This window comes from Arachis hypogaea, chromosome 6, assembly GCF_003086295.3.
Source record: "Arachis hypogaea cultivar Tifrunner chromosome 6, arahy.Tifrunner.gnm2.J5K5, whole genome shotgun sequence".
Classification (NCBI taxonomy): Eukaryota; Viridiplantae; Streptophyta; class Magnoliopsida; order Fabales; family Fabaceae; genus Arachis; species Arachis hypogaea.
In genome coordinates this window covers 39,358,033-39,376,413 of record NC_092041.1, presented here as the reverse complement: position 1 = coordinate 39,376,413, position 18,381 = coordinate 39,358,033, and positions in this window count along the sequence as shown.

Sequence of the window (18,381 nt, the reverse complement as noted above, 5' to 3'; positions counted from 1 at the left end):
GAAGGAAGGAGAATCCCTCTATGAAGCTTGGGAAAGATACAAACAATTAATCAGAAAGTGTCCCACTGACATGCTTTCTGAATGGAGCATCATAGGTATTTTCTATGATGGTCTCTCTGAGCTGTCCAAGATGTCCTTGGATAGCTCTTCTGGAGGATCTCTTCATCTGAAGAAGACGCCTACTGAGGCTCAAGAACTGATTGAAATGGTTGCAAATAACCAATTCATGTACACTTCTGAACGAATTCCTGTGAACAATGGGACTAGTCAGAAGAAAGGAATTCTTGAGATTGACACTCTGAATGCCATATTGGCACAGAACAAAATATTGACCCAACAAGTCAATATGATTTCTCAAAGTCTGTCTGGAATGCAAAATGCACCAAGCAGTACTAAGGAAGCTTCATCTGAGGAAGAAGCTTATGATCCTGAGAACCCTTCAATAGAAGAGGTGAATTACATGGGAGAACCCTATGGAAACACCTACAATCCTTCATGGAGGAATCATCCAAATCTTTCATGGAAGGATCAACAGAGACCTCAACAAGGTTTCAATAACAATAATGGTGGAAGAAACAGGTTTAGCAATAGCAAGCCTTTTCCATCATCTTCTCAGCAACAGACAGAGAGTTCTAAGCAGAATACCTCTGACTTAGCAACCATGGTCTCTGATCTAATCAAAACCACTCAAAGTTTCATGACTGAAACTAGGTCCTCCATTAGGAATTTGGAAAGACAAGTGGGTCAGCTGAGCAAGAAAATTACTGAACTCCCTCATAGTACTCTCCCAAGCAATACAGAAGAAAATCCAAAAGGAGAGTGCAAGGCCATCAACATGGCCGAATTCTGGGAGGAAGAAGAGGCAGTGAACGCCACTGAGGAAGACCTCACTGGACGTCCACTGGCCTCCAATGAGTTCCCCAATGAGGAACCATGGGAATCTGAGGCTCAAACTGAGACCATAGAGATTCCATTGGACTTACTTCTGCCATTCATGAGCTCTGATGAGTATTCTTCCTCTGAAGTGGATGAGTATGTCACTGAAGAGCAAGTTGCCAAATACCTTGGAGCAATCATGAAGCTGAATGACAAATTATTTGGAAATGAGACTTGGGAGGATGAATCCCCTTTGCTCACCAAAGAACTGAATGACTTGTCTAGGCAGAAACTGCCTCAAAAGAGGCAGGATCCTGGGAAGTTTTCTATACCTTGTACCATAGGCACCATGACCTTCAAGAAGGCCTTGTGTGACTTAGGGTCAAGTGTAAACCTCATGCCCCTCTCTGTAATAGAGAAATTAGGGATCTTTGAGGTGCAAGCTGCAAAAATCACACTAGAGATGGCAGACAACTCAAGAAAACAAGCCTATGGACTTGTAGAGGATGTTCTGGTAAAGGTTGAAGACCATTACATCCCTACTGATTTCATAGTCCTAGAGACTGGGAAGTGCATGGATGAATCCATCATCCTTGGCAGACCCTTCCTAGCCACAGCAAAGGCTGTGATTGATGTTGATAGAGGAGAGTTGATCATTCAAGTGAATGAAGAATCCTTGGTGTTTAAGGCCCAAGGATATCCCTCTGTCATCATGGAGAGGAAGCATGAAGAGCTTCTCTCAAAACAGAGCCAAAAAGAGCCCCCACAGTCAAACTCTAAGTTTGGTGTTGGGAGGCCACAACCAAACTCTAAGTTTGGTGTTGAACCCCCACATTCAAACTCTAAGTTTGGTGTTGGGAGGTTCCAACACGGTTCTGAGCATTTTTGAGGCTCCATGAGAGTCCTCTGTCAAGCTAATGACATTAAAGAAGTGCTTGTTGGGAGGCAACCCAATGTTTTATAATTAACTATTTTCTTTTGTTATTATATGTCTTTTGTAGGTTGATGATCATAAGAAGTCACAAAATCCATGAAAAAAGCAAAAACAGAATGAAAAACAGGAAGAAAAACAGCACACCCTGGAGGACGCACCCACTGGCGTTTAAACGCCAGTAAGGTTAGCTGTTGGGCGTTTAACGCCCAGTCTGGCACCATTCTGGGCGTTTAACGCCAGAAAGGGGCACCAGACTGGCGTTAAACGCCAGAAAGGGGCAAGATGCTGGCGTTAAACGCCAGAAATGGGCACCAGCCCGGCGTTTAACGCCAGAAATGGCACAAAACGTGATTTTGAATGCCATTTGGTGCAGGGATGACTTTTCCTTGACACCTCAGGATCTGTGGACCCCACAGGATCCCCACCTACCCTACCACTCTCTCTCTTCTTCACCAATCACCTCAACACCTCTTCCCCAAAAACCCTTCACCTATCAAATCCCATCTTTCTCTTCACCACTCACATCCATCCTTCATAAAACCCCACCTACCCCACCATTCAAATTCAAACCACTTTCCCACCCAAACCCACCCTCAAATGGCCGAACCTCTCTCTCCCCCTCTCCTATATAAACCCTCCTTCACTCCTTCATTTTCACACACCTTAAACACTACTTCTTCTCCCTTTTGGCCGAACACAAAGCCCTCTCCATCTCCTCCAATTCTTCTTCTTCTACTCTCTTCTTTCTTCTTTTGCTCGAGGACGAGCAACCATTTTAAGTTTGGTGTGGTAAAAGCATTGCTTTTTGTTTTTCCATAACCATTTATGGCATCCAAGGCCGGAGAAACCTCTAGAAAGAGGAAAGGGAAGGCAAAGGCTTCCACCTCCGAGTCATGGGAGATGGAAAGATTCATCTCAAGGGTGCATCAAGACCATTTCTATGAAGTTGTGGCCTTGAAGAAGGTGATCCCCGAGGTCCCTTTTTCACTCAAAAAGGGTGAATATCCGGAGATCCGACATGAGATCCGAAGAAGAGGTTGGGAAGTTCTTACCAACCCCATTCAACAAGTCGGAATCTTGATGGTTCAAGAGTTCTATGCCAATGCATGGATCACCAAGAACCATGACCAAAGTGTGAACCCGAATCCAAAGAATTATCTTACTATGGTTCGGGGGAAATACTTGGATTTTAGTCCGGAAAGTGTGAGGGTGGCGTTCAACTTGCCTATGATGCAAGGAGATGAACATCCCTACACTAGAAGGGTCAACTTTGATCAAAGGTTGGACCAAGTCCTCACAGTCATATGTGAAGAGGGCGCCCAATGGAAGAGAGATTCAAGAGGAAAGCCGGTTCAATTAAGAAGGCAGGACCTCAAGCCCGTGGCTAGAGGATGGTTAGAGTTCATACAACGCTCAATCATTCCCACTAGCAACCGGTCCGAAGTTACCATAGACCGGGCTATCATGATCCATAGCATCATGATTGGAGAAGAAATAGAGGTTCATGAGGTTATAGCCCAAGAACTCTATAAGGTGGCGGATAAGTCCTCTACCTTGACAAGGTTAGCCTTTCCTCATCTCATTTGTCACCTCTGTTATTCAGTAGGAGTTGACATAGAGGGAGACACCCCCACTGATGAGGACAAGCCCATCACTAAGAAGAGGATGGAGCACACAAGAGATCCCACTCATCATGAGATCCCTGAGATTCCTCAAGGGATGCACTTTCCTCCACAAGACTATTGGGAGCAATTAAACACCTCCCTAGGAGAGTTGAGTTCCAACATGGGACAACTAAGGGTGGAGCATCAAGAACACTCCATCATCCTTCATGAAATTAGGGAAGATCAAAGAATCATGAGGGAGGAGCAACAAAGACAAGGAAGAAACATTGAGGAGCTCAAGCACTCCATAGGATCTTCAAGAGCAAGAAAGAGCCGCCATCACTAAGGTGGACCCGTTCCTTGATTTCCTTGTTCTTTATTCTTCTGTTTTTCGAATTTTATGCTTATGTTTATCCATGTATGTGTCTTGTGATCATTAGTGTCTTAGTGTCTATGCCTTAAAGTTATGAATGTCCTATGAATCCATCACCTTTCTTGAATAAAAACGTGCTTAATTGATAAAAGAAAGAATTGCATGAATTTTGAATTTTATAACAGTTTAATTATTTTGATGTGGTGGCAATATTTTTGTTCTCTGAATGTATGCTTAAACAGTGCATATGTATCTTGAATTTGTGGTTTATGAATGTTGGCTCTTGAAAGAATGATGAAAAAGGAGACATGTTACTGAGGATCAGAAAAATCAATAAAATGATTCTTGAAGCAAGAAAAAGCATTTCTATTCAAAAAAAAAAAAAAGAAAAACCGAAAAAAAAATTATAGAGAAATAAGAGTTGTGATCCAAGGCAAATAAGAGTGTGCTTAAGAACCCTGGACACCTCTAATTGGGGACTTTAGCAAAGCTGAGTCACAATCTGAAAAGGTTCACCCAATTATGTGTCTGTGGCATGTATGTATCCGGTGGTAATACTGGAAGACAGAGTGCTTTGGGCCACAGCCAAGACTCAATAAGTAGCTTTGCTCAAGAATCATCATACTTTACTAGGAGAATCATTAACACTATCTGGATTCTAAGTTCCTAAAGAAGCCAATCGTTCTAAGTTTCAAAGGATAGAGTGAGATGCCAAAACTGTTCAGAGGCAAAAAGCTAAAAGCCCCGCTCATCTAATTAATACTGATCTTCATAGATGTTTTTGGAATTCATTGCATATTCTCTTCTTTTTATCTTATTTGATTTTCAGTTGCTTGAGGACAAGCAACAATTTAAGTTTGGTGTTGTGATGAGCGGATAATTTATACACTTTTTGGCATTGTTTTTAGTATGTTTTTGGTATGATATAGTTAGTTTTTAGTTAAAATTCACTTTTCTGACTTTACTATGAGTTTGTGTGTTTTTCTGTGATTTCAGGTATTTTCTGGCTGAAATTGAGGGACCTGAGCAAAAATCTGATTCAGAGACCAAAAAGGAATGCAGATGCTGTTGGATTCTGACCTCCCTGCACTCGAAGTGGATTTTCTGGAGCTACAGAAGCCCAATTGGCGCGCTCTCAACGGCGTTGGAAAGTAGACATCCTGGGCCTTCCAGCAATATATGATAGTCCATACTTTGCCCAAGATTTGATGGCCCAAACCGGCGTTCAAAGTCACCCTCAGGAAAACGCTGGAACTGGCACCCAAATGGGAGTTAAACGCCCAAACTGGCACTAAAGCTGGCGTTTAACTCCAAGAAGAGTCTCTGCACGAAAAATGCTTCATTGCTCAGCCCAAGCACACACCAAGTGGGCCCGGAAGTGGATTTTTATGTCATTTACTCATGTCTGTACACCTTAGGCTACTAGTTTTTCTATAAGTAGGACCTTTGACTATTGTATTAGAAATCTTTGGATTGTTTTGAGATCCTTTGATCATCTTTGGACGTCTAGTTCTTAGATCATTGGGAGGCTGGCCATTCGGCCATGCATAGACCTTATGCTTATGTATTTTCAACGGTGGAGTTTCTACACACCATAGATTAAGGTGTGGAGCTCTGCTGTACCTCGAGTATTAATGCAATTACTATTGTTCTTCCATTCAATTCCGCTTGTTCTTGTTCTAAGATATCACTTGTTCTTCAACTTGATGAATGTGATGATCCGTGACACTCATCATCATTCTCACCCAAGAACAAGGTGACTGACAACCACTCTTGTTCTACAAGCGATCAAGGCTCTAGTGAATATCTCTTGGATTCCTGATTGCACGATGCATGGTTGATCGCCTGACAACCGAGTGCTCGTCTGACAAACGAGCCAACCATTCCGTGAGATCAGAGTCTTCGTGGTATAGGCGAGAACTGATGGCAGCATTCAAGAGAATCCGGAAGGTCTAACCTTGTCTGTGGTATTCTGAGTAGGATTCAATGATTGAATGACTGTGACGTGCTTCAAACTCCTGAAGGCGGGGCGTTAGTGACAGACGCAAAAGAATCACTGGATTCTATTCCGGCCTGATTGAGAACCGACAGATGAATTCCGCTATGCTGTGACAGAGCATATGCAATCGCTTTCACTGAGAGGATGGGAGGTAGCCACTGACAACGGTGAAACCCTTGCTTAAGCTTGCCATGGAAAGGAGTAAGAAGGACTGGATGAAGACAGTAGGAAAGCAGAGAGACGGAAGGGAAGGCATCTTCATGCGCTTATCTGAAGTTCCTACCAATGAATTACATAAGTATCTCTATCTTTACCTTTGTGTTATTTTCGTTCATCACCATTACAATTTGAGTTTGCCTGACTAAGATTTACAAGATGACCATAGCTTGCTTCAATACTAACAATCTCCGTGGGATCGACCCTTACTCGCGTAAGGTTTATTACTTGGACGACCCAGTGCACTTGCTGGTTAGTTGTGCGAAGTTGTGTAATGCCATGGTATTGAGCTACCAAGTTTTTGGGGTTCATGACCGGGGATTATGAGAGTTGTGAAAAAGTATTGTTCACAATTTCGCGCACCAGTTATCTCCCTTGAATTCTACAAAATAACCGATAAGCCCTCTACTTTGGCAAGGCTAGCTTTTTCTCATCTTATTTGCCATCTATGTTACTCAGCTGGAGTTATCATAGAATGAGACATCCCCATTGAGGAGGACAAGCCCATCACTAAGAAAAGGATGGATCAAACAAGAGAGCCAACTCATGGAACCCAAGAGACGCATGAGGAAGCTCATCACCAAGAAATCCCGAAGATGCCTCAAGGGATGGACTTTTCTCCCAACAACTATTGGGAACAACTCAACACTTCTCTTGAAGATTTGAGTTACAATATGGATCAATTAAGGGTGGAACATCAAGAGCACTCCATCATTCTCCATGAAATTAGAGAAGATCAAAGAGCAATGAGGGAGGAGCAACAAAGGCAAGGAAGAGACATAGAAGAACTCAAGGACATCATTGGTTCTTTAAGAAAAAAGCGCCACCATCACCAAGGTGGATTCATTCCTTGTTCTTATTTTTCTATTTTTTTTCGGTTTTTATGCTTATTATGTCATCTATATTTGTGTCTCTGTTACATGATCATTAGTATTTATGTCTTAAGGCTATAAATAATTCCATGAATCCTTCACCTCTCTTAAATGAAAAATATTTCTAATTCAAAAGAACAAGAAGTACATGAATTTCGAAATTATCCTTGAATTTAGTTTAATTATATTGATGTAGTGACAATACTTTTTGTTTTCTGAATGAATACTTGAACAGTGCATATTTTTTATCTTATTGTTTATGAATGTTAAAATTGTTGGCTCTTGAAAGAATGATGAACAAAGAGAATCTTGTTGACAATCTGAAAAATCATGAAAATTGATTCTTGAAGCAAGAAAAACCAGTGAATAGCAAAAGCTTGTGAAAAAAAATTAGAAAGAAAAGAAAAAGCAAGCAGAAAAAGCCAATAGCCCTTAAAACCAAAAGGCAAGGGTAAAAAGGATCCAAGGCTTTGAGCATCAATGGATAGAAGGGGCCTAAGGAAATAAAATCCAGGCCTAAGCGGCTAAATCAAGCTGTTCCTAACCATGTGCTTGTGGCATGCAGGTCCAAGTGAAAAGCTTGAGACTGAGTAGTTAAAGTCGTGATCCAAAGCAAAAAGAGTGTGCTTAAGAGCTCTGGACACCTCTAACTGGGGACTTTAGCAAAGCTAAGTCACAATCTGAAAAGGTTCAACCAGTCATGTGTCTGTGGCATTTATGTATCCAGTGGTAATACTGGAAAACAAAGTGCTTAGGGCCACGGCCAAGACTCATAAAAGTAGCTTTGTTCAAGAATCAACAAACTTAACTAGGAGAATCAATAGCACTATCTGAAATTCTAAATCCCTAGAGATGCCAATCATTCTAAACTTCAAGGGAAAAAGTGAGATGCCAAAACTGTTCAGAAACAAAAACTACAAGTCCCGCTCATCTAATTAAAACTAATATTCATTGATATTTTGGGATTTATAGTATATTCTCTTCTTTTTATCCTAATTTATTTTCATTTGCTTGGGGACAAGCAACAATTTAAGTTTGGTGTTTTGATGAGCGGATAATTTATATGCTTTTTGGCATTATTTTTAGGTAGTTTTTAGTAGGATCTAGCTACTTTTAGGGATGTTTTCATTAGTTTTTATGCTAAATTCACATTTCTGGACTTTACTATGAGTTTGTGTGTTTTTCTATGATTTTAGGTATTTTCTGGCTGAAATTGAGGGACCTGAGCAAAACTCTAATAAGAAGGCTGACAAAGGACTGCTGATGCTGTTGGATTCTGACCTCCCTGCACTCAAAATGGATTTTCTGGAGCTACAGAACTCCAAATGACGCGCTCTTAACGGCGTTGGAAAGTAGACATCCAGAGCGTTCCAGCAAAATATAATAGTTCATACTTTATTCGAGATTTGACGATGTAAACAGGTGCTCAACGCCAGCTCTATGTTGCATTTTGGAGTCAAACGCCAAAAACACGTCACGAACCAGAGTTGAACGCCAAAAACACGTTACAACTTGGCGTTCAACTCCAAGATAAGCCTCAACTTGTGTAAAGATCAAGCTCAGCCCAAACATACACCAAGTGGGCCCCGGAAGTAGATTTACGCATCAATTACTTACTTCTGTAAATCCTAGTAGCTAGTTTAGTATAAATAGAACTTTTTACCTTTGTATTAGACGTCTTTGGATTGGTCTTTGATTGTATTATTCGGTCTTCTGACCACATTTGGCGGCTGGCCAATCGGCCATGCCTGAACCTTCATCACTTATGTATTTTCAACGGTGGAGTTTCTACACACCATAGATTAAGGGTGTGGAGCTCTGCCGTACCTCAAGTTTCAATGCAATTACTACTATTTTCTATTCAATTCCGCTTGTTCTTATTCTAAGATATTCGTTGCACTTCAACATGATGAATGTGATGATCCGTGACACTCATCATCATTCTCACCTATGAACGCGTGACTGACAACCACTTCCGTTCTACCTTAGATCGGGCGCATATCTGTTGGATTCCTTAATCAGAATCTTCGTGGTATAAGCTAGAATTGATGGCGGCATTCATGGGAATTCGGAAAGTCTAACCTTGTCTGTGGTATTCCGAGTAGGATTCCGGGATTGAATGACTGTGACGAGCTTCAAACTCGCGATTGTTGGGCGTGATGACAAATGCAAAAGAATCAAGGGATTCTATTCCAACATGATCGAGAACCGACAGATGATTAGCCGTGCTGTGACAGAGCATTTGGACCATTTTCACTGAGAGGATGGGATGTAGCCATTGACAACGGTGATGCCCTACATACAGCTTGCCATGGAAAGCAGTAAGAAGGATTGAGGGAAGGCAGTAGGAAAGCAGAGATCCAACAGGGACAATTCATCTCCATACACTTATCCAAAATTCCCACCATTGAATTACATGAGTAACTCTATCTTTATTTTCTGCTTTTTATTATTCGAAAACTCCATAACATTTATTATCCGCCTAACTGAGATTTACAAGATGACCATAGCTTGCTTCATACCAATAATCTCCGTGAGATCGACCCTTACTCACGCAAGGTATTACATGGACGACCCAGTGCACTTGCTGGTTAGTTGTGCAGAATTGTGACTAAGTGTGATTCACGTTTGAGAGCGCTACCAAGTTTTTTGGCGTCATTGTTGATGATCATAATTTCGTGCACCACACGCACAGAAGACTCTTTTTTTAAGAGCAGGATCATGTGTACGCGCACACACAGGTCCGTGCGCACGCACAAGAGCAAAAAAGGCAGGGGTTCACACACACAGGCTGTGCCAACGCTCCCCCCAAAGTGGTTACAAGTTGGCATGCGGACGCACAAGCTTGTGCGCTCGCACAGGATGTGCGAAAATAGGGGTGTGTGCATACGCACAAGCAGGTGCGCACGTACAAGTGAAAGAAAAATAGGAGAGCGCCCACGTACAGGGTGTGCTGGCGCTGTGACCAGAGGGCATGCAAGAGAGTGTATTCGCGCACAGGCTTATGCGCACGCACGGGTGCCTTGTTTTGCAAAAATTTTTCTTCACTTTCTAAGGTACTCAACCTTAGTTCATTCAAAATCTCAACCCCAAAACATTCAAAGACTCACAATTTCATGACCCAAATGCAAATTAACCTATATAACTCAAAATTAAACTAATCCTAAGCTAATTAAGACAAGCAAACATGTAATAAGCCAAAATTATAAACAAGAAAAGGGTAAGAACAATGTTACCATGGTGGGGTGTCTCCCACCTAGCACTTTGGTTTATTATCCTTAAGTTGGACTTTTAGAGAGCTCTCATCAAGGAAATTTGTGCTTCTATTGGATCTTCCAACAATGCTTGAATCTCCATGATCCCCAATTGATTGCACCAAGCTATGATGGAGTTCTCAACAAGCTACGAGCTCCTAAAATCAACCTTCTATACAAACAAAATAAAGAAAACCAACAAAAAGCAAGATATTCACATATTAATATATTCACAATAGCAGAAAATAAGCAAGCAACATATGCACAATCAACCAAAAATAAGCTATTTACATATTCACATATGCACAATAGCCAACAACACCACCATTGCAACTCCCCGGCAATGGCGCCAGGAATTTGATAATGGAAATTTATCGTCGATCTAGAATATTCTCTAAATAGAACAGTTCATTCATTGTAAGTATAGTCTAGATCAACAACTAACTCCCAATCAAATTTAGATTCAAAAGGGTAATCACAATCAATACACAATTATAACCGAGTGTTTAGACTCCCGGGTCATTTTCCCTAAGAGTTACAATTAAATGATCAATTATTGGCTATGGGGAAATGGGGGTTTGATAGCATGAGACAAGGAATGTAAATAGCAAAGAATTAAATGAGCATGCAAGGAATTAAAAGTCAAGGCAATAAAAGTCAAAGCAAGGAAAATTCAAATGCAAGAAACCTCTTGGCAAGTAATTGAGAGCTAAGGTTACATATCCTAGCCATTGACCATAAACACATGATGATTATGAAGAGTTAATCCTACTTAGTCAACCTTACATCAAAGATAAGTCAAATAGGCATAGTTGATTCCAACCCCTAAGTCCTAGCCAACTCTATTAATGGGAGGCTTAGAGTCAAGGGAAACCAAATCAACTAACTATTCTAATGTATCAAATAAGAATGGACATCAATGACTCAAGAATCACCAAAGTCATCAATTCCAAGCCAAGAGTGAGGAAAAACTAAGTAAAGACTAAGCCAAGTATTTTATCAAACACTTGGTTTGCATGAAAATAAAATAATATTAAATTACATTAAAAATAAAATCTAACTACCAAAAGCAAGAAAATGAAAATAACAACTAAAGAAAGCAATAATAACATGGAAACATAAATTTGTTTTAATTGAAATTAAATTCAACAAAAGTGTTCATAACATGAAAGTGACAAAATAAAGGAAATAACAAAAGAAATAAAGAAGATCAAGATAAGGAAACATGAAAACATAAAGGAAACTACACTAAAACAAGAATTAAAGACTGAAATTAAAAGGAAATTAACTAAGAAAACCCTAATTCTAGAGAGAGGGGGAGCTTCTCTCTCTAGAAACTAAGAGAAAACATGTAAAAGCTAAACCTAATCGCCCCCACTCCCTCTCACATGGAAAGAGGGCCCCTTTGATATAGCAAGAATCAGTTTCAGAAAGTCCCAAAATTGGGCCCTAAAGGCCCAGAAATCACCCCCAGCGATTTGCATTAAGTGAGTTACGCGCTAGGACTTGTGCGTACGCACAGGGGTGTGTGTACGCACACATGCTGATTTTCTTCTTGTGCGTGCGCACAACATCTTATGTGTATGCATAGTAGGTTGTGCGTACGCACATGCCAGTGTATGCTTCTCCTTTGATTTCTTCATGTTTTCTCCCAATTCCATGCTTTGCTTCCACTCTTATCAAGCCATTCCAACCTATTACACTTGAAATCACTCATCAAACCATCAAGGTATCGAATGGGATAAAAGTGGGATAAAAGTGATTATATTAAGCACAAAATAGCATGTTTTCATAATTAAGCTCAATTTAGGGAGAAAACACAAAAGCATGCTATTTACATGAATAAATATGGGTTTATATGATGAAATCCACTCAAATCACTCCAAAATATAATAGCCCACCAGCTTTGTTTCTTATGTTCATCCAGTTTGGGCTGCTGTCTTGATTTTTTGGCCTGCAATACTTAATCACAAATAATTAACATTAGTTAGATAATTGCCCAAAAATAATGTTTGTCATTATTAATTAATTTAGTTAATTTCTTAACTCAACAATCTCCCCTTTGATGACAAACATAATTAATCATTAACCAAAAGGAATTGAATTTGAATGAAGTTAAGAAACTTCCTTTTTATTTATGTCATTTGCTTTTATGTTGCTCCCCCTTTCCTTTTTAGAAGTGGCTCCTCCTAGATTTATGCTCTTCCTTTTTTGTTCCTGTTTACATTATACTTATAGAAAGTAAAATAAAGAGTTACACAACAATCAGCACCACAGATCCAGTCCAATGCTAAATATATCATGTCACCAACAAAATAGGCCCCAAGTTTAACAAGGTCAAACTAGCAACATATGAAAGCAAGTTCCAATTCTCATGTCAATACATTCACTGTAGTAGCACAATTTGCAAATCAAATTTTTTATGCCCAAAAATATTAGGAGCAACAATAAAAAAAATAGCAGCAGCAGCAATCAATCAAAATTCACAATTAAAATCACATACTCATGCTACTACTCCCCCTTTTGTCACCAAGGTTGGACAATAGGCAAAATTAAGTAAAATCCGCACCTTAAAACCTGCAAGAGAGTGTTAATGCACAGTCTAAATCATAAATTAATTCAAAGTAAATGCAGCAGTTGTTAAAGTATTACAGTCATCCGAAAAACCAAAGTAGTTCAAAAGTATCAAAAGAAACAATTTTCATGAGACAAAAATGAGCAGACAGCAGCAGCTTCATGAGACAGATCTAGGCATCTGAACCAGTTCCCTCCGAATCAGCTTCTTCTTTAGCATCAGTTGCAGGATCTTCATCATGTTGAAGATTATCAATGAACTTCATAAGTACAGCCACTCTATCCCTTGATTTTCGGAGGAAATTCTTATGCTTGCTTGTTAACTTCCTTTGTTCTTTACTCATGGCAATCAAGTGATTAGATTGGGAGACAAACATCTAGAATATGTCTTTGACAACATTAAGTAGAGCAAATTTTTGTCTAGTGGATATGGAAGTGCCCTCAGTGGAAGGAGGAGAAGATTCCTCATGAATGAACTCATCATCTTCATCATCTAGAACCACTCTCTCAAATCAAGTAGGTCCTTTTTGCTGTTTCACTGCACCACCTCCCTTTAAATATGAATGTCTATTTTCATAATTCTCATTGGACAAATCAACAACAAAATACTCAAAAATACAAGTTAGAAATATGCCATAAGGAAGGGATTTGTCTTTCTCACTTCTAACAGAGTCAAACATGTATCTAACCATCAAATAAGCAAAAGAAATTTCTGTTTTAGTGACCAGGGCATACAACACAAGAGTGTTAGTATAGGATACCCTTTGATAGGAACCACTTTGAGGAAGTATGATGTTGTTGACAATACGGTGCAATTGAGCACGTTCATATCCTAGGGCTTTGTGAGTGGGTGTAATGCCATCAATCAAGGAAAAATGTTCACAAATATGAGCCAAAGCATCATTGAAAGAAATACCAACTCCTTCATCCCACTTAACAGAAGTATAAGCACAAGGCCCAACATCAGTATACTTCAATGAATCACTGATTGTTTTATTATTTAAAAATATGTCTTGGCCCTTAACATAAGAGTGAACAATGCCCTCATGATATGTCATGTTTGCATAAAACTCTTTGACCAACAGAGGATAAATAGGTTTTTTTTTATATCAAAAAGGTGATTCCAATATAAAAAATCCAAATTTTCACCATATGGAAAACCTTTCTTTTTCAGGTTTGGCAAATCAGCAAGAAAAGAGGGACACATGGTACGGTACTTTATAACTCCTTCATAAAAGTCATTGTTCATGACAGACCTAAATCTATAAGGATTATAGTTGGACTGAGACGTCATGAAGTGGGATTTATGAGCAAAAGAATCAATGTCTGGTTCTCTAACAGATTTGAGAGGGAGACGAGGTTTACCTCTTTGTGAACGCAAGGGAATAAACCTTGTCTTAGGTTGAGTGGGCTCAGATGAGGGTTCGGTCGCGGCTGGTCGTTTCCTTTTTGAAGAACTTGGCTTCGACGACCTAGGTTTGGATGGAGGTTCCTTCGGTGGTGGAGGCGTCGGCTTGGCTGAAGGAGGAAACCTAGAAAGCTTTTTAGTGTGAGCCATTGGATCACACCGAGGAGGTGAGGTAGGAGGAGAAGGAGAAGGAGTAAAAGTTCGGTCCTGAGAACGAGTAGAGGGTTTTGGTTTTGCAGGAAGCTTGTGTATCTTTTCTCTAGGAGGCTTTTGTACAACAGTTTTCTTCCTCATTTGGGTGGTTTCTGGCGACGAAGAGAGAAAAGTAATAAAGGTAGTGGAGGAAACCGAAGAGTTTGAGGAGTTATGGAGGGAGAGAAGGAAGTGTTGGTAACCGTATCCAAAAGAAAGTTTCTCAAACCATGCAACTACATCACCTTTTGATTTAACTTGAAGGGACTTGACATCACAAAAAGAAGGATTTTATTTTATTTTTAAAATTAAAAGAGAATCAATTTAAAATCTAAAACATTTTTGGACATATGGACAAAAAGAAATAAACTAAAGTAAACAGGCCAACAAAAACAAAACAAAAATATATCATTCATATTGGGCTCAAAGATGGTTGGATTTAAGGAAACATATTAGACCACTCATGATCTGATTTTTATGGTTGGCTCAGATGACAATATGCTTGCAACACAGCCTGAGAACTCTGATTTAAAAGAACATTCTTCACTTGCCCAGAATTGTCTCATACCTGTTTATGAGACAAAAACTCTAACAAACACATCAGAAATTTTCAAACAATGAATCATGGCTTAAAATCCCTAGACTAGTCCTAAGCATACAAAATCTCTCCTCAGCTAGTGGTTTTGTGAAAATATCTACTAATTGCTCCTCTGATTTAACAAATTGAATGCTAATATCCCTCTTTTGAACATGTTCTCTTATTAAGTGAAATTTCACTTCAATATGCTTAGTCCTAGAGTGCAAAACAGAATTTTTAGAAATATTAATGGCACTCATATTATCACAGAATAAGGAAATATTTTCAGCATTTAATTTATAATCAGCAAGCTGTGTTTTTAACCACATAAGCTGAGAATAACAAAAAGAAGCAGCTATATACTCAGCCTTGATGACAAGTCATCATATACCCCTTTTTCAAGCTAATTTCACTTGTTTTGTTAGTCTTTATGCACTTTCTTGCATCTTAAGTAAGTGATTTGGAGTGAAAATGCACAACTTCTTTAAATCAAGCAACCACCATGAAATTAATGTTAATTCATGAGGTTTAAGCTAATTTTAATTGAATTTTAATTGATTTATAAGCCTTATGAATTTAGTGATACTTGGAGTGGTTGTTTTGGTTTATTTCAGGTGAAGAAAAGAATAAAACAGAAAAGCGTGGCCTAAGAAAGCGTGACCCAAGGAGAAGGAAGCGTGGTCAAAGGAAGGAAAAGTGTGCCGCATGCAATGAGGGAGGCAAGCATTGCCCTCCACAAGGACACACTGCCCTCTAGGAGGGCAACATAAGGGAACAAGGCAAAGAAGGCAACTCTGCCCTGCCCACTACAAGGGCAGAGCACAAATTTGTGCCTAGGAATCAAGAAGAAGAAAATGTTGCCCTGCCCTCCACAAGGGCAGTATCGGGCTCACCAAGGAAGAAAATCAAAGGAAAAATGCCTATGATGCTTGCCACAAGAGTTGAACACGGGACCATGAGGAAGCAAGGAACTAAGTTCCATTACCTTGCCAAGAAACCAAGGAAAATGAATGAGCGTTGTTTCTGCCCGGATTCGAACGCGGGACTTCATTTTGGAAACACTGCCCTGCCCTCCGCGAGGGCAGGGCAGCATTTTGTTGGTGCATGAATCTGGCGCACCAAATCACTATCCTGGCAGCACGAGCGCGCACCACAGCTCGATCCTGGCAGCACCAATTTTTCCTGCCCTGCCCTCCGCGAGGGCAGGGCAGCATCCTGTGCACCAAGGCACCATTCTGGCACATCATGGCATGATTCTGGCAGCATCAGCACACACCGTGGCACATTTCTGGCGCACCAATTTTTCCTGCCCTGCCCTCCGCAAGGGCAGGGCAGCGTTCTGCGCACCAAGACCGCACCAGCCCGCACCAAAACCGCACCAGCCCGCACCAAGCCGCACCACACACCAAATCCTGCCCTGCCCTCCGCAAGGGCAGGGCAGCCTCCTGGGAGTTATTATTTTTGGGCCGAAAATTCAATTAAAATTCTAATTTAATTCATTTCTTCACCAAATCAAAAGCCCATCCAAATCCCAAAATCCAAGAATAGAAAGTGTATAAATAGGAGCTAGTTTGATGTAATTAGGGAGCTGGGGACCTTTTGCTTTGCTTTTGAATTTTGCACTTTCTTTGAGCTTTGAATTTTATTTTTGCACTTTGGAACTTCTCTTGGTGTCTTCACTGAGATTTCAGAGAATTAGGGAGGAGAATTGATCTCTCTTCTTCCTCGTTCTTGCTTGGGTCTTTTTAATTTCTTTGTTTTGATTCTTGGGTGTTAAGAATTGTGGAAATTCTGTCTCAATCTCCACTCAAGAACTCTTTAGTTTCTTTTCTGCATAATTGAATCCATTCACATTCTCTTTACTGTTTCTTCTTCAATTTCTTGTCAATTGCTTTGAGAACTTGGATCTGGGAAGGTAATTGAGATCTAGGCTCTGCTACCTAGTCTCTTGAACCCTGAGATCCCAATTTACTTTTGGTTCTTCTGTGAACCTTTGCTGCACTTTAATTTCAATTTCTGTTTGAACTTTAGTTTATTCCAATTCATCTTCTACTTTATTAATTGTTGCAATCTACTTCCTCTTGCTGGAATTCTGAATTCCCAACCCTTAATTCCCCTTTTATATTCAAGCAATTTATATTTCTTGCCATTTAAGTTACTGCAATTTACATTTCTTGCACTTTAAGTTTCAGTCATTTACTTTCTTGTTCTTTAAGATTCAGCAAGTTTATTTTCCTGTTCTTTAATTTACTGCAAATTCCCCCTCTCCCTTTACATTCCAAGCAATTTATCTTCTGTTAAATACAACCCACTCAACCAAAACTTGATTCGCTTGACTAAATCAACCACTAAACTAAAATTGCTCAATCCTTCAATCCCTGTGGGATCGACCTCACTCATGTGAGTTATTATTACTTGATGCGACCCGGTACACTTGCCGGTGAGTTTTGTGTTAGATCGCTTTCCACACATCAAGTTTTTGGCGCCGCTGCCGGGGATTGAAATAGATTGACAATGATTAAGTGAAGTGGAGGTATAGATCAAGCACTTTTTCTTTATTTTTAAACTAACACACTAACTGTTCGAGACTTTGCCTCTACTAACTCTAACTGCACTCAAGTTACAGAGTGTTCTGTTTTAGTTTCTGGCTCTATTTGTGTTTCTGCTTTTGTGACAGGAGGAAAGAGCAATGAATCCACACCTTTTGAGCCTGAAACACTTTGGAAGTTGAGCAAGAATAAGGAATGTCAAGCTAGTGACATTAAAAGAGCGCTTGTTGGGAGGCAACCCAACCTGATGTAGTTTCTTTTCATAGCTATTTCAATAAAAAGGTTAAATAATTGGTCTGTATTGCAAGGAGCTAAGTTTGGTGTTGCACACCAAAACAATTTAAGGGAGAATGAAGGATTCTAAGTTTGGTGTTCCACCAAAAATCTCACTTAAAAGAACATTCTCACTTCCTGCACAATGCTATCTCCAAGCAATCAGACAAATTATTCAACTATTTAACTGCTTTTTAGCTTTAATTCCATAACCTTTAGCAAGGACACAAGGTTTCACATATGGTTAATTTGTTGCATCAGAGGCTGTGGCAAACAATTAAGTCTGGTGTTCCCACACCAAAATAAATCCAAAAGACACACTCACTTTATGCATACTAACCATTCATCTAAGGGCTTGAGAAGCAAGCAACTTTTGAGAATTATGCAGGAAAGTAGTCAACCATTGAAGATATTGTGCATCTTAACTCAAAAGGGGTACAACAGGAGGAAGAATGAAAAGCTGCGACCCAAAAGGTTGTATCTACACTTAATCCTTGTTGTTGTGAAATGTTTTAATTCAGGAATTCTTGTATGTCTTGCTAAAGTGTTTATTTAGTTGCAAGTGAAGTTGTTTGATTAAGTATGTTGATCTGCATAATGCTTGTCATTCATCACTTAGCTTTAAATTTTGTTTTGTTTCCCATATGCTTAAATAAAAGAAAAATTGTTTGAATTAGAAA